Source organism: Lepisosteus oculatus, chromosome 23 (assembly GCF_040954835.1).
Source record: "Lepisosteus oculatus isolate fLepOcu1 chromosome 23, fLepOcu1.hap2, whole genome shotgun sequence".
Lineage (NCBI taxonomy): Eukaryota > Metazoa > Chordata > Actinopteri > Semionotiformes > Lepisosteidae > Lepisosteus > Lepisosteus oculatus.
This window is the reverse complement of record NC_090718.1, coordinates 3,021,062-3,035,520: the sequence shown is the minus strand read 5'-3', so window position 1 is coordinate 3,035,520 and position 14,459 is coordinate 3,021,062. Positions and strand designations below refer to the sequence as shown.

The 14,459-nt window shown below is 43.2% G+C and overlaps 1 long non-coding RNA gene across 1 annotated transcript; it reads right to left on the bottom strand.

The window, feature by feature from the left end:
* Positions 1 to 8,229: 8,229 nt before the first annotated feature.
* On the bottom strand, positions 8,230 to 10,505 carry LOC107075729 (uncharacterized). The gene is made up of 5 exons (XR_011183260.1): positions 10,266 to 10,505; positions 9,807 to 9,865; positions 9,274 to 9,338; positions 8,940 to 8,993; positions 8,230 to 8,471 (listed from the first exon to the last, which is right to left on the bottom strand). It is a non-coding gene; the product is annotated as an uncharacterized lncRNA (long non-coding RNA).
* Positions 10,506 to 14,459: the final 3,954 nt, after the last annotated feature.

The window sequence follows — 14,459 nt, the reverse complement described above, 5'->3', positions numbered from 1 at the left end:
CGGTGCAACCAGGACTTGTGGTGCTCATACACCTACGCCAAGATCTCTGGACCCCCCAGCTCGTGGACTCCCAGGCCCAGAGTCTACAATTCGCCTATGCCTCTGTCCTCTCTGATCTCCTCCGAGATCGTGCCTTATGTTCCTCGCAATGACAAGCCCGTCACTCGTGGTTTCCCTCCAGGAGCCTCCTGCTACTCCCTGATTTAGAACCTCCTGTTTCCTCACTGTAGCCACTGGTCCTCTCATGACCAGCCAGCCCTCAGACTTTCAGGTCCTTCTCCAGCCACTGACACCATCTCCCAACACCGCCGGGCTGGGTCTCACACAACTCAAGAGTCTCCAGCATCTCACTCTCACCCCCAGACTCAACTCTCTTATCGCACCAGGCCTCCAGCACCTCACTCTCAGGCTGAGACTCAACACACTCAAACTAAAACTCTCACATCCTCTCAGATGCCTCCCTCTCCCATCCCAGGCTGTGCCGGGACACCTTTACTTGCCTAGCTGCCACTGCTAACTAACTCCACCTCTGAATGGAGCTTTAACTCATTCACACTCTCATTCACAGCAGACTTACTGCACAGCCCTATTCACACACTAAACAGGCTGCTCTCTCTTAAAAACGAATCATATCATTTACACCGGATAATTCCCTTGGAATAGCTGCTCTCAAAGGTCCCTTCTGGAATTGCTGCGATATTCTTCTCCACAGTCTGCTCTGAGACTGTCGTTCTCATATCTCACCCATATAGGGTTTTTTTAAACTGCAGCCACTACTCTGCTGTCTAAAAAAGAAAATGCACACTACAAAAAGGAGTTCACACATTAAAATGCAACAATGTACAGTAGCACACAACAGAAGAAACGGAACAGAGGAATCAGAGAAAGGAGAGCACGCTAGAAAAATGTGTGTACACTTCAAAAAGGAGCGCACACACTGCAAGAAGACAGGCACTCTAGAAACCAGAATGCGCCCTAGAAGAGCTGGCGCATGTTAGAAAAGGCAAACACTCTAGAAAAAGAAGCACATACCAGAGAAAGGGTACGCACACTAGAGTGCAGACTACACAATGGAGTTCAATCTGGAAAAAGGGAATGCGCACTAGGAGAAGAGAACACACTAGAAGAGAACAAGCACTAGAAAAGGGGAGTGCATAGACTCACTTAACATAGTGCACACTATAAAAATGGAACGCGCACGAGAAGAGGAAGCGCATACTCAAAAAAAAAGGAACACACTCTCCGACAAAGATGGCACGCTAAACAAAGCAGCATTCCCGAGAAAAGGGAACACACTGGGAAAAGATAACGCACAGTAGAAAAAGGGAGTGCACAATAGCAATGGGAGCGCGCTAAAAACAAATCGCACTCGCACTAGAGAAAGGAGCGCACAACTGAATAAAGAGCACACACTAGATGAAGCAAACACACTTGAAAAAGGAACACAGTCTATAAAAAGGGAATGCACACTAGAAAAAGTAACGTACACAAGAAAAAGGAGTGCTCACTAAACAAAGAGAGTGCACACTAGAACAAGAGAACTCACTAGAAAAAGGAGCACACAACTGAAAAAGGAGTGCACAGTAAAAAAAGGAACGCACACTAAAAATTGTGAGTGCACACTAGAAAAAGGACATGCACATGAGGAAAAGGACCACACACTGGAAAAAGAAAATACACACTAGAAAAGAGTACGCACTAGAAAGGAACATACATTTGAAAAGGGAACACACACCAGAAAAAGAAACGCACACTGTAATGATCGCACCCATGTGGTGTCTTTCGTCTAGCAGTGGCTGTCACACAAAACTGTCACATTCTCACAAGGGCTCAAGGTTTTCCAGGGCTTGCTGAATACGCCGGATCCCTTTCAGACGATCTGCATTTAATTACAACAATTCCATTCATTACTCCATTTCTCATTTACTCTATTTAAAGCCTTAGCCCTGCTTCAATGGTGCTCCATCACTGTCCTTTTTACCCCCTTCACTTCTCACCTCTGCACTTTTTTCTCCATTCATGTTGTTATTCTGACCATGTGCTGTTTGCCAGCTAGATCTGTTGGTGGAGCACGAGACTCATAATCTCAGGGAAGTGGGTTTGTGTCCCACGTCGGGCGCCAGGTCCTCCGTGTTGGATGTAGGGCACAAGGCTAACCACCCTGTTCCCTAAAAAAACCAATGTTACAGAAACACGCACAGGATGTTTCTGCCCTACATGCCAGCACAGGGCAAACACCCTTCTGTCCTGTTGGCTCCCCTGTACTTTTTACCTTGTTCTTGTCTTGCCCTGTTCTCCAGTTCCCCAGGCAGGTGTCACGGATGTCAGAAGGGCAAGCCGTGGAATGGCCAGGAGAGCAGTAGAGACCCAATGCGTAGTGGTAAAAGGGGGCAAGATGGAGGTTAGCCCAAGCTCAGGGGGTCATACGATGTCAGAATAGAAACTTATGCCCTCAGGCCACGGACGTGGGGGGACCTGGTGCTCGGCGGGTCTCAGGACACCCGTACCCTCAATGCTGAGCCAGGAGCAGAGCAGACACAGGAAGTAAATAGGTTACACCACAGGACACACCGGAAAGACATGAATAATCACAAGGAACAAGGAACAGGACAGAAGGAGAGCGCCCTCTAGGTGTACAGGGCGTGACAGCAGGTGCCTCAGCAGCCTTTCCAGGTGGTCGTCTCAGCCGGGATCCCGAAGCCCGTCTGCACCTCTGCCCTCTTCCTGATGATGAACAATTCTTGGAGAATCCCCTGGATTTCTTGAATCTGTGCTGTGTCCTTGTTGTCATTCTTCATTCCTGGTGTGTCTAGTTAAGTCCCTTTCCCAGCTTGGAGCCTTTCTAGTTTCTGACTATGAACTTTGGACGGTATGCCTGAGCCCTGCTCAGCCTGCTCCATCACCATGCCATTGCCTATAAAGCCTCCCTATGTGCCTGTTGTGTCATAGGTTCTCTCAGTTGTCTCTCGCCCAGCGCGAGGGTTCACCTTACAGAAACAAAACTTTGCACCGTCTCAGCATCTGGATCTGAGATCCGGATCAGGATCAGCATCTGGATCAGGTTTCGGGACAAGCGTTCAGCACTTGAGGCACAGGAATATGTTTCTTTTATTACAAATGATGTCAATCAAGCTAATTGCCAATAATTAGCAGAGACTGGATTTCGCACAGTGTTGGCTGAACTCACACTTCTGCTTAAGTATGAAATTAGCTGTAATCCGTTTTTCATTTAATGACAGTGATGCTATCATCTGTATTTTTATTATTATAAAGCTCAATTTGAATTTCATGCTGAACAATTAGAAACATGTTGTTGCTGTGTAACGGTTGCCGGGTGAGGCTCCCACGGAAAGAGTATTTTAAGACCCTATGCAAGGTGGCAAATCCGGAAAGGAATGGGAATGGAGTCGACGGAAGACACACAAGGTATATTGGTGCTCACAGTGATGATCGGGAAGTCCGTGCAGAAATGAAGGGTAGGTATCCATTGAAACAAATCCAGGGAGGTCCACAGGAGGATCAGAAAACAGTCCACATGTCCACTATCGAGAAATCCATCCGGAGACAAAACAGGAACAGACACACAAGAAAACAAAAACCAGGAATACAGGGCTTCATCCCAGGCCCTGGGCTCAGAAGGTCAGGGTGACTACGACTGGCCTATGTCCTCAGATTTCCCCATGAAGCCTGGTGGTAGGCAGGCCATGAGACAACCATTTTCCAAAGCTGAGCCCTGAAGGCTACGGGAAAGAAAACTTAAAGAAATAAGGGACTTAACTAGACACACCAGGAAGTAATAATTAAAAGGACTATCTAGATTAGAGCGCCCTCTGGAGGAGGGGATGTCGACCGTGACATGCTGTTTCATAATTCTTTAGGATTCCGCCTCCTTCTAGCCTTGTGGACTGGACCTCTGAGGCTCACAGACTGCCCCTGTGGTAATACTGACCAGTTAGAACCACACTGTGAGTCTCGGGGCACACAAGTCCTACTGTCCTGCTGACTGACCCATCCACCTGGATGAAGTTCAGAAAGACAGGCTGTTCATAATATTCTTGCTACCAGACCAGACACAGAGTCAACAGTCTTTCTCCTGCAGGATCTCTGCCTCTCTCGCTCTGGGATTAAGATCTGTGAGATTGTGTCTCTCTGTGCTTCTCCCTCTGTGGCTATTTTTGTCTAATGTTTCTCTGTCACACCCTCTCTGAAAAGCAGGCAGACTATGAGGAACATGGAAATGAGGGGGTTTTCTGAGTTCCTGTTTTCTCTCCAGGAATTTAGCATCCCTCTAATCAGACACTCAGTGTCCAACTGCCTCAGTGCCAGAGACTCAGGGTGAGACTGCAGCTGTCTCAGTGACAGAGTCTCAGTGCGAGTGCCCAGCTGTTTCACTGGTTTCAGTTCATACAGTCAGATCTATGGATCCAGACAGAGTTTACACCGCAATACAGAAACCATCACAGGATGTGTACGCTACTGTGAGCAAGAGACCAGAGACACAGCCTGGAGGAGAGCCAGCCAGTGAGAACAGTGCTGATACACCGACACAGTGATGCGCTAATACATTCCTACACTGACATTCTGATATACTGCCACACTGACAGACTGGTACAGTAACAGACTGATACACTGTTGTGCTGACAATGTGAAGAACAGTGTATCGGGGATTACAGTGATTACAGTGTTAATACACTGATAGACTTACACACTGACACAATGACAATCTGATGCACTGGCAGTCTGATATGCTGGTACTGTAACACACTGTTATACTGCCACACTAAAAAACTGACCAAATGATACAGAGATACTCTGATACACTGTTACAGTAACACACTTATATACTAGTACAGAACACACTGACACTCTGACATACAGTACTGACTCAGACAATGAAATATTCTCTCTGAATCTCTGCCATGTGCATGATTCATTCCATTATTAAATTGTTATATCTGATCTGTTTATGCTTGTCATTTTCCTAATAATTTATTTCTGTTTCCTTGACTTTACTATTTTAGTTTTCTTTTCTCCTTTGCCAACTTTTGAACACAATTCCTAGAAATCAGATCTTTGCAGTGCAAGACAAGTATTTTGTTTGTTCCGTGACCAGTTTTACTGGCCCAAGTCCTGAAGTGTCTCACTCTGAGCCTTCAGCTGCTCACACCCCTCCTCCACAGTCAGTCCCAGTAACACACTGCAGCACCAGTCAGTGTGTCTGCTTGAGCTCTGCTTTCCCGGCCACTCAGTGTCCTGCTGTGCCCAGTCTGTGGGGAGTATTAACCTGTCTCCCTCTCTCATTGCTTAGGACAGTCCAGGTGTAGAAGATGTGTGTTCATCACCCTGGGAGTCACAGTGTGTGTAATCCTGGTCGCAGTCATTGCCCTAGTTGTCTGTAAGTCACTCCTCATTCCTCATAATCACTCCTGTAATTTCATATGGACTTAGATATAAGTATTTCTGTAACTATAAGACCGTGATTTGTTTTGATGTCTAAAGTACAAGATCATCTCTGAGAACATGCTCGATTTCTTCCACAAGTTTTCAGGTGGAAGAAAAAAGCCACCTGCCCCGTCAACCGGTAACCACGCCCACTTGAATGACATCCTTCGCAGGCCACGCCCCGCTCACCTGTCCGCCAGGTTCTGCGAGAGAGGAGGGAGCTGAGTGAGTTTGTTCCGCGTCTTTTTGTGATTCATTTTATTTTTCATTTGTTTTAATGTAAATAAGATTTAATTAATATAGTTATGTAGTCTAAACCTCACAGGAGAAAGGAGTAAACACTTATTTTCGTTAGGCGCTAAATAGCATTTTTATTGTCTCTCTTTTCCAACGCTTCTCTCCTTTTTTAAACTTGTGTTCCACAAACAGCGTGAGTATTTCTTTGACTTCGAAGAAAAGCTCTGTTGTGGCACTAAAGACACTGCTGTATTGGTAGAATGAAAACGTCGTTTTTCTGCCTGTTTATCTTACTTTGGTTTATCACACATTTAAGCATTCATCCAAACTGAAAATAGCTCTTCTAGAATTCATTTTTTTCTCATTGTTTTCCAGAGTATTTTAGGTGGTTATGTTCTTCTATTCGTGTAAAATGGTTAAAAAAACCTTACAACGAATACTTTTTGTTTAAATGGTCTTTAAATTCTCAATTGTGCTGTTTTTAGTGTTTTCAGTTTAGTGTCTTCGGACAGGACACGATCCTCGCTAAATATTGGGAGTATAAACGGAGGTTTAAACATTTTATTCATTTCTTTACACTGATTTTTTTTTTTTAAATATGTTCTGCGCTGTCTGTCCCGGTGAAAACGCCGTTTTCTGTTAAGAAACTTTGGTTTAAATTATCTGTTAATGGTCGTCTGAATACATGTTCTTGTGTTCCAGTTTGGTGTTTTCGAACAGGACATGCTCGGCTCAGCTGCTGGAATTATCTATGTAAGTATAAACCTATTTATTCGTTTACACGTTTCACATTGAAGTGCAGTATATACTGTATCTCCAGAAAATTGTTGTTGATAAACGTTATGTACCTTATCCAAAGGAGTCAAACTAAGCCACACTAAATTTCTCCATGGCAGAAGTTGTTAAACTGCTATCACTTTAGCCTTTTTTGGGGGGGTGCGCATAATACAGATTCATAAGAAACCGTTTTGGCTTCCAAATTACATCACAAGAATTAAAACAATGGAGCCTATAAAGATTTAGATTAATTGTTCGGGTGTTAACGAAGTTGTTTCTGAAAACGAATGTTAATCAAAATGGAAGTTGCAAAAAACATTTGAATGTGATAGATTCGTTCTAATCGATAAACATGTACAGTAGCTGTATTGATTGTGCCTTCGTTATTTTGCACACTTGAAAAGCAAACCTGAGTGCTTCGATATCTGTTCAACAGGAGCATTTCGTGATACAGCAGACTAAGTGCTTTATTTCAACTGTAAATCATTTTAAACTGTTTCATCTTCTGGACGTGTCAGTAAATACGGAAGCTCGATCTAACTAGCTGGTATAAATGCGAGATGCTGTTTGTAACAGAAAGCACAACTAATACTGATTTCTGTTGTTTTGCAGGAAAGGCAACGAAGTTCCCGATTTAACTCTGGTCGCTGCCTCGACAGATCCCTCGGAGAAACAGTAACGTGCTGTATGTTTCTGTGCTTTTCCATGTGCTTGCATGCAAATGTTTTTGTACTCTGTTTATTTGTAAAAAGTCTTTAGCGTTAATGTAGCCTTGCTTTGATGCTTTGTAATTTAAAATGTGTTCATTTTCACTTCGAGTCTGTGCATCTCTCGTACCGGAATGCTTTGTTTTGTATGCAATTTTCGCTCAATAAATTGTTTAATGATATTTAGAAGTGTTTTGTTCTTTCTGTTCTCGTGCAGAGTTCAGTATTCCCTTGGTCCTGAAAACCCCCGGTGTTGGTGAGTTTTTTGGCGGAGAGACTTTACTAACAGTTTCCGAGAAGCAATGCGAAGGGCTGTTTTTTCCTTGTTGTCACTGACCGCAAGGGGACACCCTATCGCTTTGTGACTTGGAAACTGCAGAGGCTACCCCCTTGTTAAGTCTGTCCAGATTTTCCCGCCAAAAAACTTAGTATATACCGGGGTTCTTTCAGGGCGTGGTCTCCTCCCATCAATCAAACCCAGCCCCGTCTACTCCTCTTTTTGGAGAGAGGGGCTGGGCGATTGACTGCAGCTCTAGCCAAGCCCACTCACTCCCAGCAGCAGGGGAAGGCAGGTTGGTGATGGCCTAGGTCCCTGCAGAGAGGCAGGTCTCCTGGTGTGGACTTAGTTAGAAGTCTGTCAGTTGCAAGCTGTGACTGATAGGCTGAGTCCGCCCTGGGTGCCTCCTCTCTCTCGGGCCAAAGCCACCTCCAGCCCGCCTTCCTCTCAGCTGGGAGTGAGGGGGCTTGGCTAGAGCTATCCTCCCTTCTCCTCCCCTAGGGGCTGTACCTGGGCTCCCTGCTAGGGACCCTAACCCCCCAGAGACTATCTAAAAAGGCGGGAAAATCTGGAGCGACTTAAAAAGGGGGTAGCCCCCGCAGTTTCCAAGTCACGATGCGATAGGGTGTCCCCTTGCGGCCGTGGCGCAAAGTAAAAAACACCCATCGCATCGTTTCTCGGAAACTGTGCTCTCTCCAGATTTTGCAGCCAAAAACTTACAGCAGTGAGACACCAGGCCAGAGTAAACCCTCCCAACACACCTTAAAAAATAGAAGACAATTCAGAAAATGAAATCAACAGTTTTTATTGCAGAATACACAGCACAAACAGTAGCAGCAGTCAGCAGGAAACATGCAAGTTAAGAATGTCAATACATCAAGGGAAAGATGAGTCGGTACATTACAGATCAAGCCACTGGAGTCAAAAATGAAATTCAAGGAAAAGCGCACACTGTCAAGAATAACTTGCCAACGCACAAGGAGTTGCTGGAGAGGAGATCTTCGGATCGCCGAGGAGCAGGAGCCGCAGAACTGAAGGCAAAATAAAAAAACATCGTTAACAAGATATCGGATTTGCAGAATCGATTCGCATGACTTTCTGAAGTCTATTAACTTTTTTAATCAGCTAAAATAAGAAACCAATGAGTAATTTCATGAGAAATCACAGATAAATAACAGCCCCCACTACTCCAGTATTTTGAAAATTCGTTCAGCCGCATAGAAATGCAATTCTATTTATACATTTACAGCGTGTATCATATTCGAGTTAACTCCCTGCTTTGAAAACCGTCGTTAAAAGTTTCAGTATTATCCGGCTTTACCCAATGGATTCAATAGACGAAGAATCTGCGACTTAGAGTTTCCTATCTCTATTCAACAAAAGCACAACGAAACGAAGCTTGGGATAAACCCGGTCTGGTGTTAAAATGCAGAGAAGCAGGTGTTGTATTACGGAGTTACACAAATAGAAATGGTATAGCGAAAGGTAGCATTACTTACCCTGGGGGAAACAACTTTCATAACTCCAGGCGCGTTCTTGAAATCCTTTGTCACCTGGAGAAATAAAATAAAACACGAATCAGTCAATTCAATATTTTCACAATTGTATAATTTCGGAGCGGAAAGCTTTATTACACCTCGAATCCGCAAAGAGATCCAAAAGAAACTGACTTTATAAAGTGTTTGAAGCTAAACTACAGCACTAGAGACACCATATAAAAAATACAGAATTAAAATAATTATACGAGAGATAGTATATTACAGATCAAGCTCTGGTGTCCAAAATGAAATGTAAGGAAAAGCACACACTGTCAAGAATAACTTGCCAACGCACAAGGAGTTGCTGGAGCGGAGCTGGAGAGGAGATCGTCGGAGCGCCGAGGAGCAGGAGCCGCAGAACTGAAGGCAAAAGAGAAAAGTTAACAACATACCGGATGTGCAGAATCGAAGCGCTTGAAGTCTAACTTTTTACATAAGCTGCCTGAAGAAATACGCAATCCCGCTCAAATTCACTAACAAAACAGTCCCACTATTCCAATATTTAGAAAATATGTTCGGCCACATAGAAATTCAACGCTACAAATACATTTAAGAGAAAGTACCACTTACAGCGGGTATCATTTTCGATAAAACTCCCTGCTTTGAAAAGCATCCTTAACATTTGTTAGTGTTATCCATCTTTACTCAATTAATAGATAAAGGTCCAGCGCCTTAGAGTTTTTATTTTTATTCAACAAAAGCACAACGAAACTAAAAAGAAGTTCGAATATTTGTATAAACTCGTTCTGTTTTACAAATGCCGGCAACAAGTGTTGTCTTATCGAGTTACAAAAAAACAGTATGGCGAAAGGTAGGAATATAACTTACAGTACCGTTGAAAAACCCTTTTTTTAACCGGAGGCCCCTGCTTTAAATCCTTTTGTCACCTGGAGAAATAAAAAATATACGAATTCGTAATTTCATCTTAATATTTTAGAAGCTCGGAGTGGAAAGGGTTATAGCCCATATCCCCAATGAAGAGAATCACACAACAATTGACTTTATAAAGGAATTTGTTTGGTGGTAAACCGCAGCCTTACATAACTCCATAGCTAGAAGTACCATATATTTAAAAATACTTCAATGAAAGATACGCTTAATTGGAGATGTTAAAACGTCCACAGCACGCCCAAACGGAGAGAACACTAATTTCGGCGTCCTTAAACACAAATTAAATCGAAATACATACAATTAAAATGTAGCAACATGCATAAACTTTGTCTATCTTTACTCAACGTGATATTTGCATTTTTTAAACTTAAAATTAGAAATAAAACGCAAACGCACCAAACGCCGCAGAAACTCGTCCCGCCGCCATCTTGCCGGGCGCACCTGTGGAACAGGTGGACGGGGCGTGTCCGCTGAGGAAGGTCACTCTGGAGGCGGGCTCGGCTCCTGAAGGACAGCTGGGGATTCAGTTACAAGGGTTCAACACTGACGTTACTGACGATACATAGACATTTTTACTCACCAAAAAATGCATAAAGTATTCAACAGCTGATGATTTTCAGACAAACTGGTACAGCGACATTCACCTACGAGTTTGTTCGTCGGGAACGTTTCACTTGTGGCCAGTTGATCGAATCAAGAGAAACGTGCTGGAGAGAGACCCCTGTCGCTCCTAGTTAGGACTGCACATCTCTTTCACTGCTGATGCCACACCTGTCCTGAAGGTGTCACAGTGGTATAAGGGGCTGCTTTTTAGAATTGAGTCAACAACTAATCATTTTTAAAGGACCTAAACCACCCAATTTACCCTGTTTTGGAAGGCCCCGAAAATGGAGCCCCCCAAAACGGCCGGCGTGGTAGAGAACAGCCACTTCCACAAACTCACCCCGACAGCGAGAGAGCTACACCCGGGGATAAGATCTCACACTGACGGAGAGGCTCGGGGCTCGTGTTTAACTCACTCTGATCTCTGAGAGTCATTCTGCTTTCTGAACTTTAGAAGTGTCCGATGGTTCAGCCCGCGGAGCCACCAGGCCGGCCATACAGCACACTGGGCATATAACTCTCTTATTCAGTCTGAAGCCAAGTCCCAGTTCCGAGACCAGACACTTCCCCCTGTTTTCTCGCTTTTCAAACATTAAGACTACTGAGACGCCTTTATAATGCGATTTTCTAGCCTTTTTGCGACTGGACATGACTTGTTTAACATTTCGAATGACAGCGAAAATCAGAGATTCAGTTTGCCACAGAATTGGAGAAGCCTTTGTGTCATGTGTCAGACGTGAAGTCCGAGAGGTTAAAATGTTTTATTTGTTAAAACAAAATGTCTGAAATTATTCTAATTCTATTCAAACAATTACTACATGAGCGATATATTCATCTGAATGTTTTATACCCCAGCTGGCGTTTGGACAGAGTATCCCTTTAGATCCTTTATACCAGTAGGTGTCACGATAAGACATATTTATATTTCCATGGGCGTTTGATAAGGTTAAGAAAACAGAATTGTGATAAAGACGTAATAACAAGTTTTGCAATCAATGGTGCATCACATCGCTCCACATTTGTACTACGAGAGATGCTGTTATTATATATACTATTAGATAAGAACGTCACTGTAGTCAAGTGCAAAACGTGCAGGTGGTACAAATGTTGTCCATGAATACCATACTCCTTGCACTGAACTAGTGGAAGCAGATATTTAGAAGTCTATAAAAGACTCATAAAGGTGATCTCTAAGAGACAGATGCATATTTATTTTAATGAATTTAAAAAGTCATTAAAATTCTATATAGTGTTATATCAGAGTTCTGGCATTGAACTAGTGGAAGCAGTGTCCGTCGGATATTCAATAGTATACTACCTCGCAGTTGTGATCTCTAAGAGAGAGCTCCAAATTCATTTTGATTAATTTTAAAAAGGCATACAAATTCTATACAGTGTTCTACAGCGTATACACAGGTTATACAGTGAAATGTGTTGGGGAACCATTATCAATGAGCGATGTACAGTAATCAATGGTGAGATTGATCATCAAATTAATCCAACAGACAAATATCAATTATACCAACAGTGTAATTCTTACTACTTGATCCAAAATCGAAAGACAGGAAATCTGAAACACTGTCGCAAGGTTGACACTCATTTCTCACTTCGTGACCTGAATACCCGGTGATGAATAAAGTATATTTAATTAAAAACAAATCGTAAGTGTTAAATTAAAGTTTCAATAATGTTACTTCATCCAGTTAAAAGTATGGAGTGATATTGTATTTGTCTGTGAAAGACCGTGTTGCGAAGGCGGAGACGGCTAACTCCAGGATACCGTCCGTGTTTTACGCATTTCTACATAATTACAAGTCTAAAGCCAGGTTTGATTAATCTTGTATCAGCTTTCGATTGGTCTGCTTTAAAAATGGTTCCGGCTGCCGGAGTGCGTCTTTGCCTTTAAATAGAGGCTTTGCGCTGCTAAGGAAAACACAATCCCGGATGTTTCGCTGAATTTCGGTCAAGATTTCCTCTATTAAGACAGGAACAGTATAGAACTGAAGAGGAATGTGAGCTCCAGAGTAATTAAGAAAAGGACAGTTGCGGACAATTGGTTTTAGAAAATGATTTCTAGCTTTGAAAGCAAGATTGAATTGCAACTGAACCAACGACTTTCGTACCTCTAAAAGGGACGGAATGCAACGTATCCTTTCTGTTACCATTTAACATTGCTACCTGTAGTCTGAATGCTTGGTCAGGTTTGTTAGTCGTGTTTCGGCAGTTTTTTTTTTTATATATACTCGCCTCTCCAGGTCTCCGCTTTCCTGTCCCTTACAACCGTCCGAACGCCGAAGCGCAGAGCTCCCGTGTTGCGTGAGACTGGAGAGCTGACCGGTGAACTCAGAGGTAGGAGGATCCAACTTGTCTACACTGTTTAGCGAGCCTCATGCTTTTAATTTTAACGCCTCCCTCCGAATGAACCGCTTTTTTTGCCTTCCGAAAAATGGTGCTACTTTTGTATAGACAGAGGCGAGAGGCCAGACACTGTTCCAACAGGTACTGGAGCGCGAAACGCTTTTTTCCTCCCCTGTTCAAGCAGCAGTCGATCCCGGAGAGCAGCCGGACTCACCTCGCGGTCCCAGGTTACCCACCGTCTCTCCGGCCGGGGCTCCAGTCTGCGGACCACCTGAGCGATTTCCAATACTGTATCATAACAGTCGTCCTGGTTCCTCCTGTTCTGTATTTTCTTGTCCAATTTCTGCAATAAACTGTCCTCGGATTATTTCTCAAAGGGTTGTGTGGATTGCAGGGTTGGGTTCGGGTACCTGAGTTGTCTCATCTCTGAAGAGCAAGTTTTCACGTAGGCTCATCCTCCCATTTCTTTAATGAGCCCTACACGCGTTTCCCTTACCCCTTCATGCTGGTCGGGGTGGCTTTCAGGCTTGAATTAAGGGTGCTTCCAGTTCCTGTAACTGGATTTTGAAGCTCCAGCTGTTGCTTGTATGCACACAAAGGGGGGCTGCTTGCCAGTAATCACAGACTGTACTTTCCATCATAGATTTGCTAATTGCCCATCCCCTTGTTAGTAAGTATTGCTTTAGAATAAACTAGTGCTGATGAGCAACTCCAGCTTTGAGCTCTGTCTCTGGCAGGTCCACCTTAGACTGGAGAGGGGGGGTGGGGACTGAGAACTCAGAAAGGATAAGAGACTCCAATGTTATTTACAAAGTGCCTTGTGTAGGAATGCTTAATACATTAACAAGAAGTTGAGACAGAATGCAACCATGTCGGAGAAGCTTAATGTGCTTTTTTTGTGGGTAAACATGCCATCAGAAAAATGATCACTGTGCTGTAGGAACAAATGAGGCTGTCCTCTGAAAGAGCAGTGCACAGTTAATTAGGAGCCAATGTGGTGCTGTAACACACACACCCTCACAATCTGCTTTGTTCCACATTTAAGTAGGCATTGTGAGGATGGACTCAACAAGAGAAGCAATTTACTATATAAAGATTAAGATGCATATCTGCTGAAAGGAGGGAGCACCCAGGAACTCTTCTGATATTTAACTAAGCCAGTGAAGGAAAAAAAAACATTTTTAACATTCAAGTAATTAACTTTTAAGGCAAATGAAATTAAATCAAAAGCTCTTCCTCTAAACAATATATACTGTTCACTATTTTAGGACAAATATATATCTGATGTAAATCCACAGAGATTCTCCAAGAGATCTGTACAGTACCAATAAGATCAGCATAGTTACCACAAGGAAGAAAATGAAATTTTACTTAGAGAAAGCCATATTTCAGAAGGAAAACACTTCTTAGTTTGCTAACCGAGTTCACATTTTCCTCTTTTCATAAAAAAAAAAGCTGACCTGTGAACTGATTCTTTGAAATACAGGAGAGATTCAAGGTTCAACACTTGTAATTGCAGAGGTAGAGCCATGTTACTGAAAACCGAGTATGTGTATCGGGTGATACAATGATCACTGTATCATTTTCCTAACAATCTATTTCATACTAACATTTGTTAAAAATAATAGG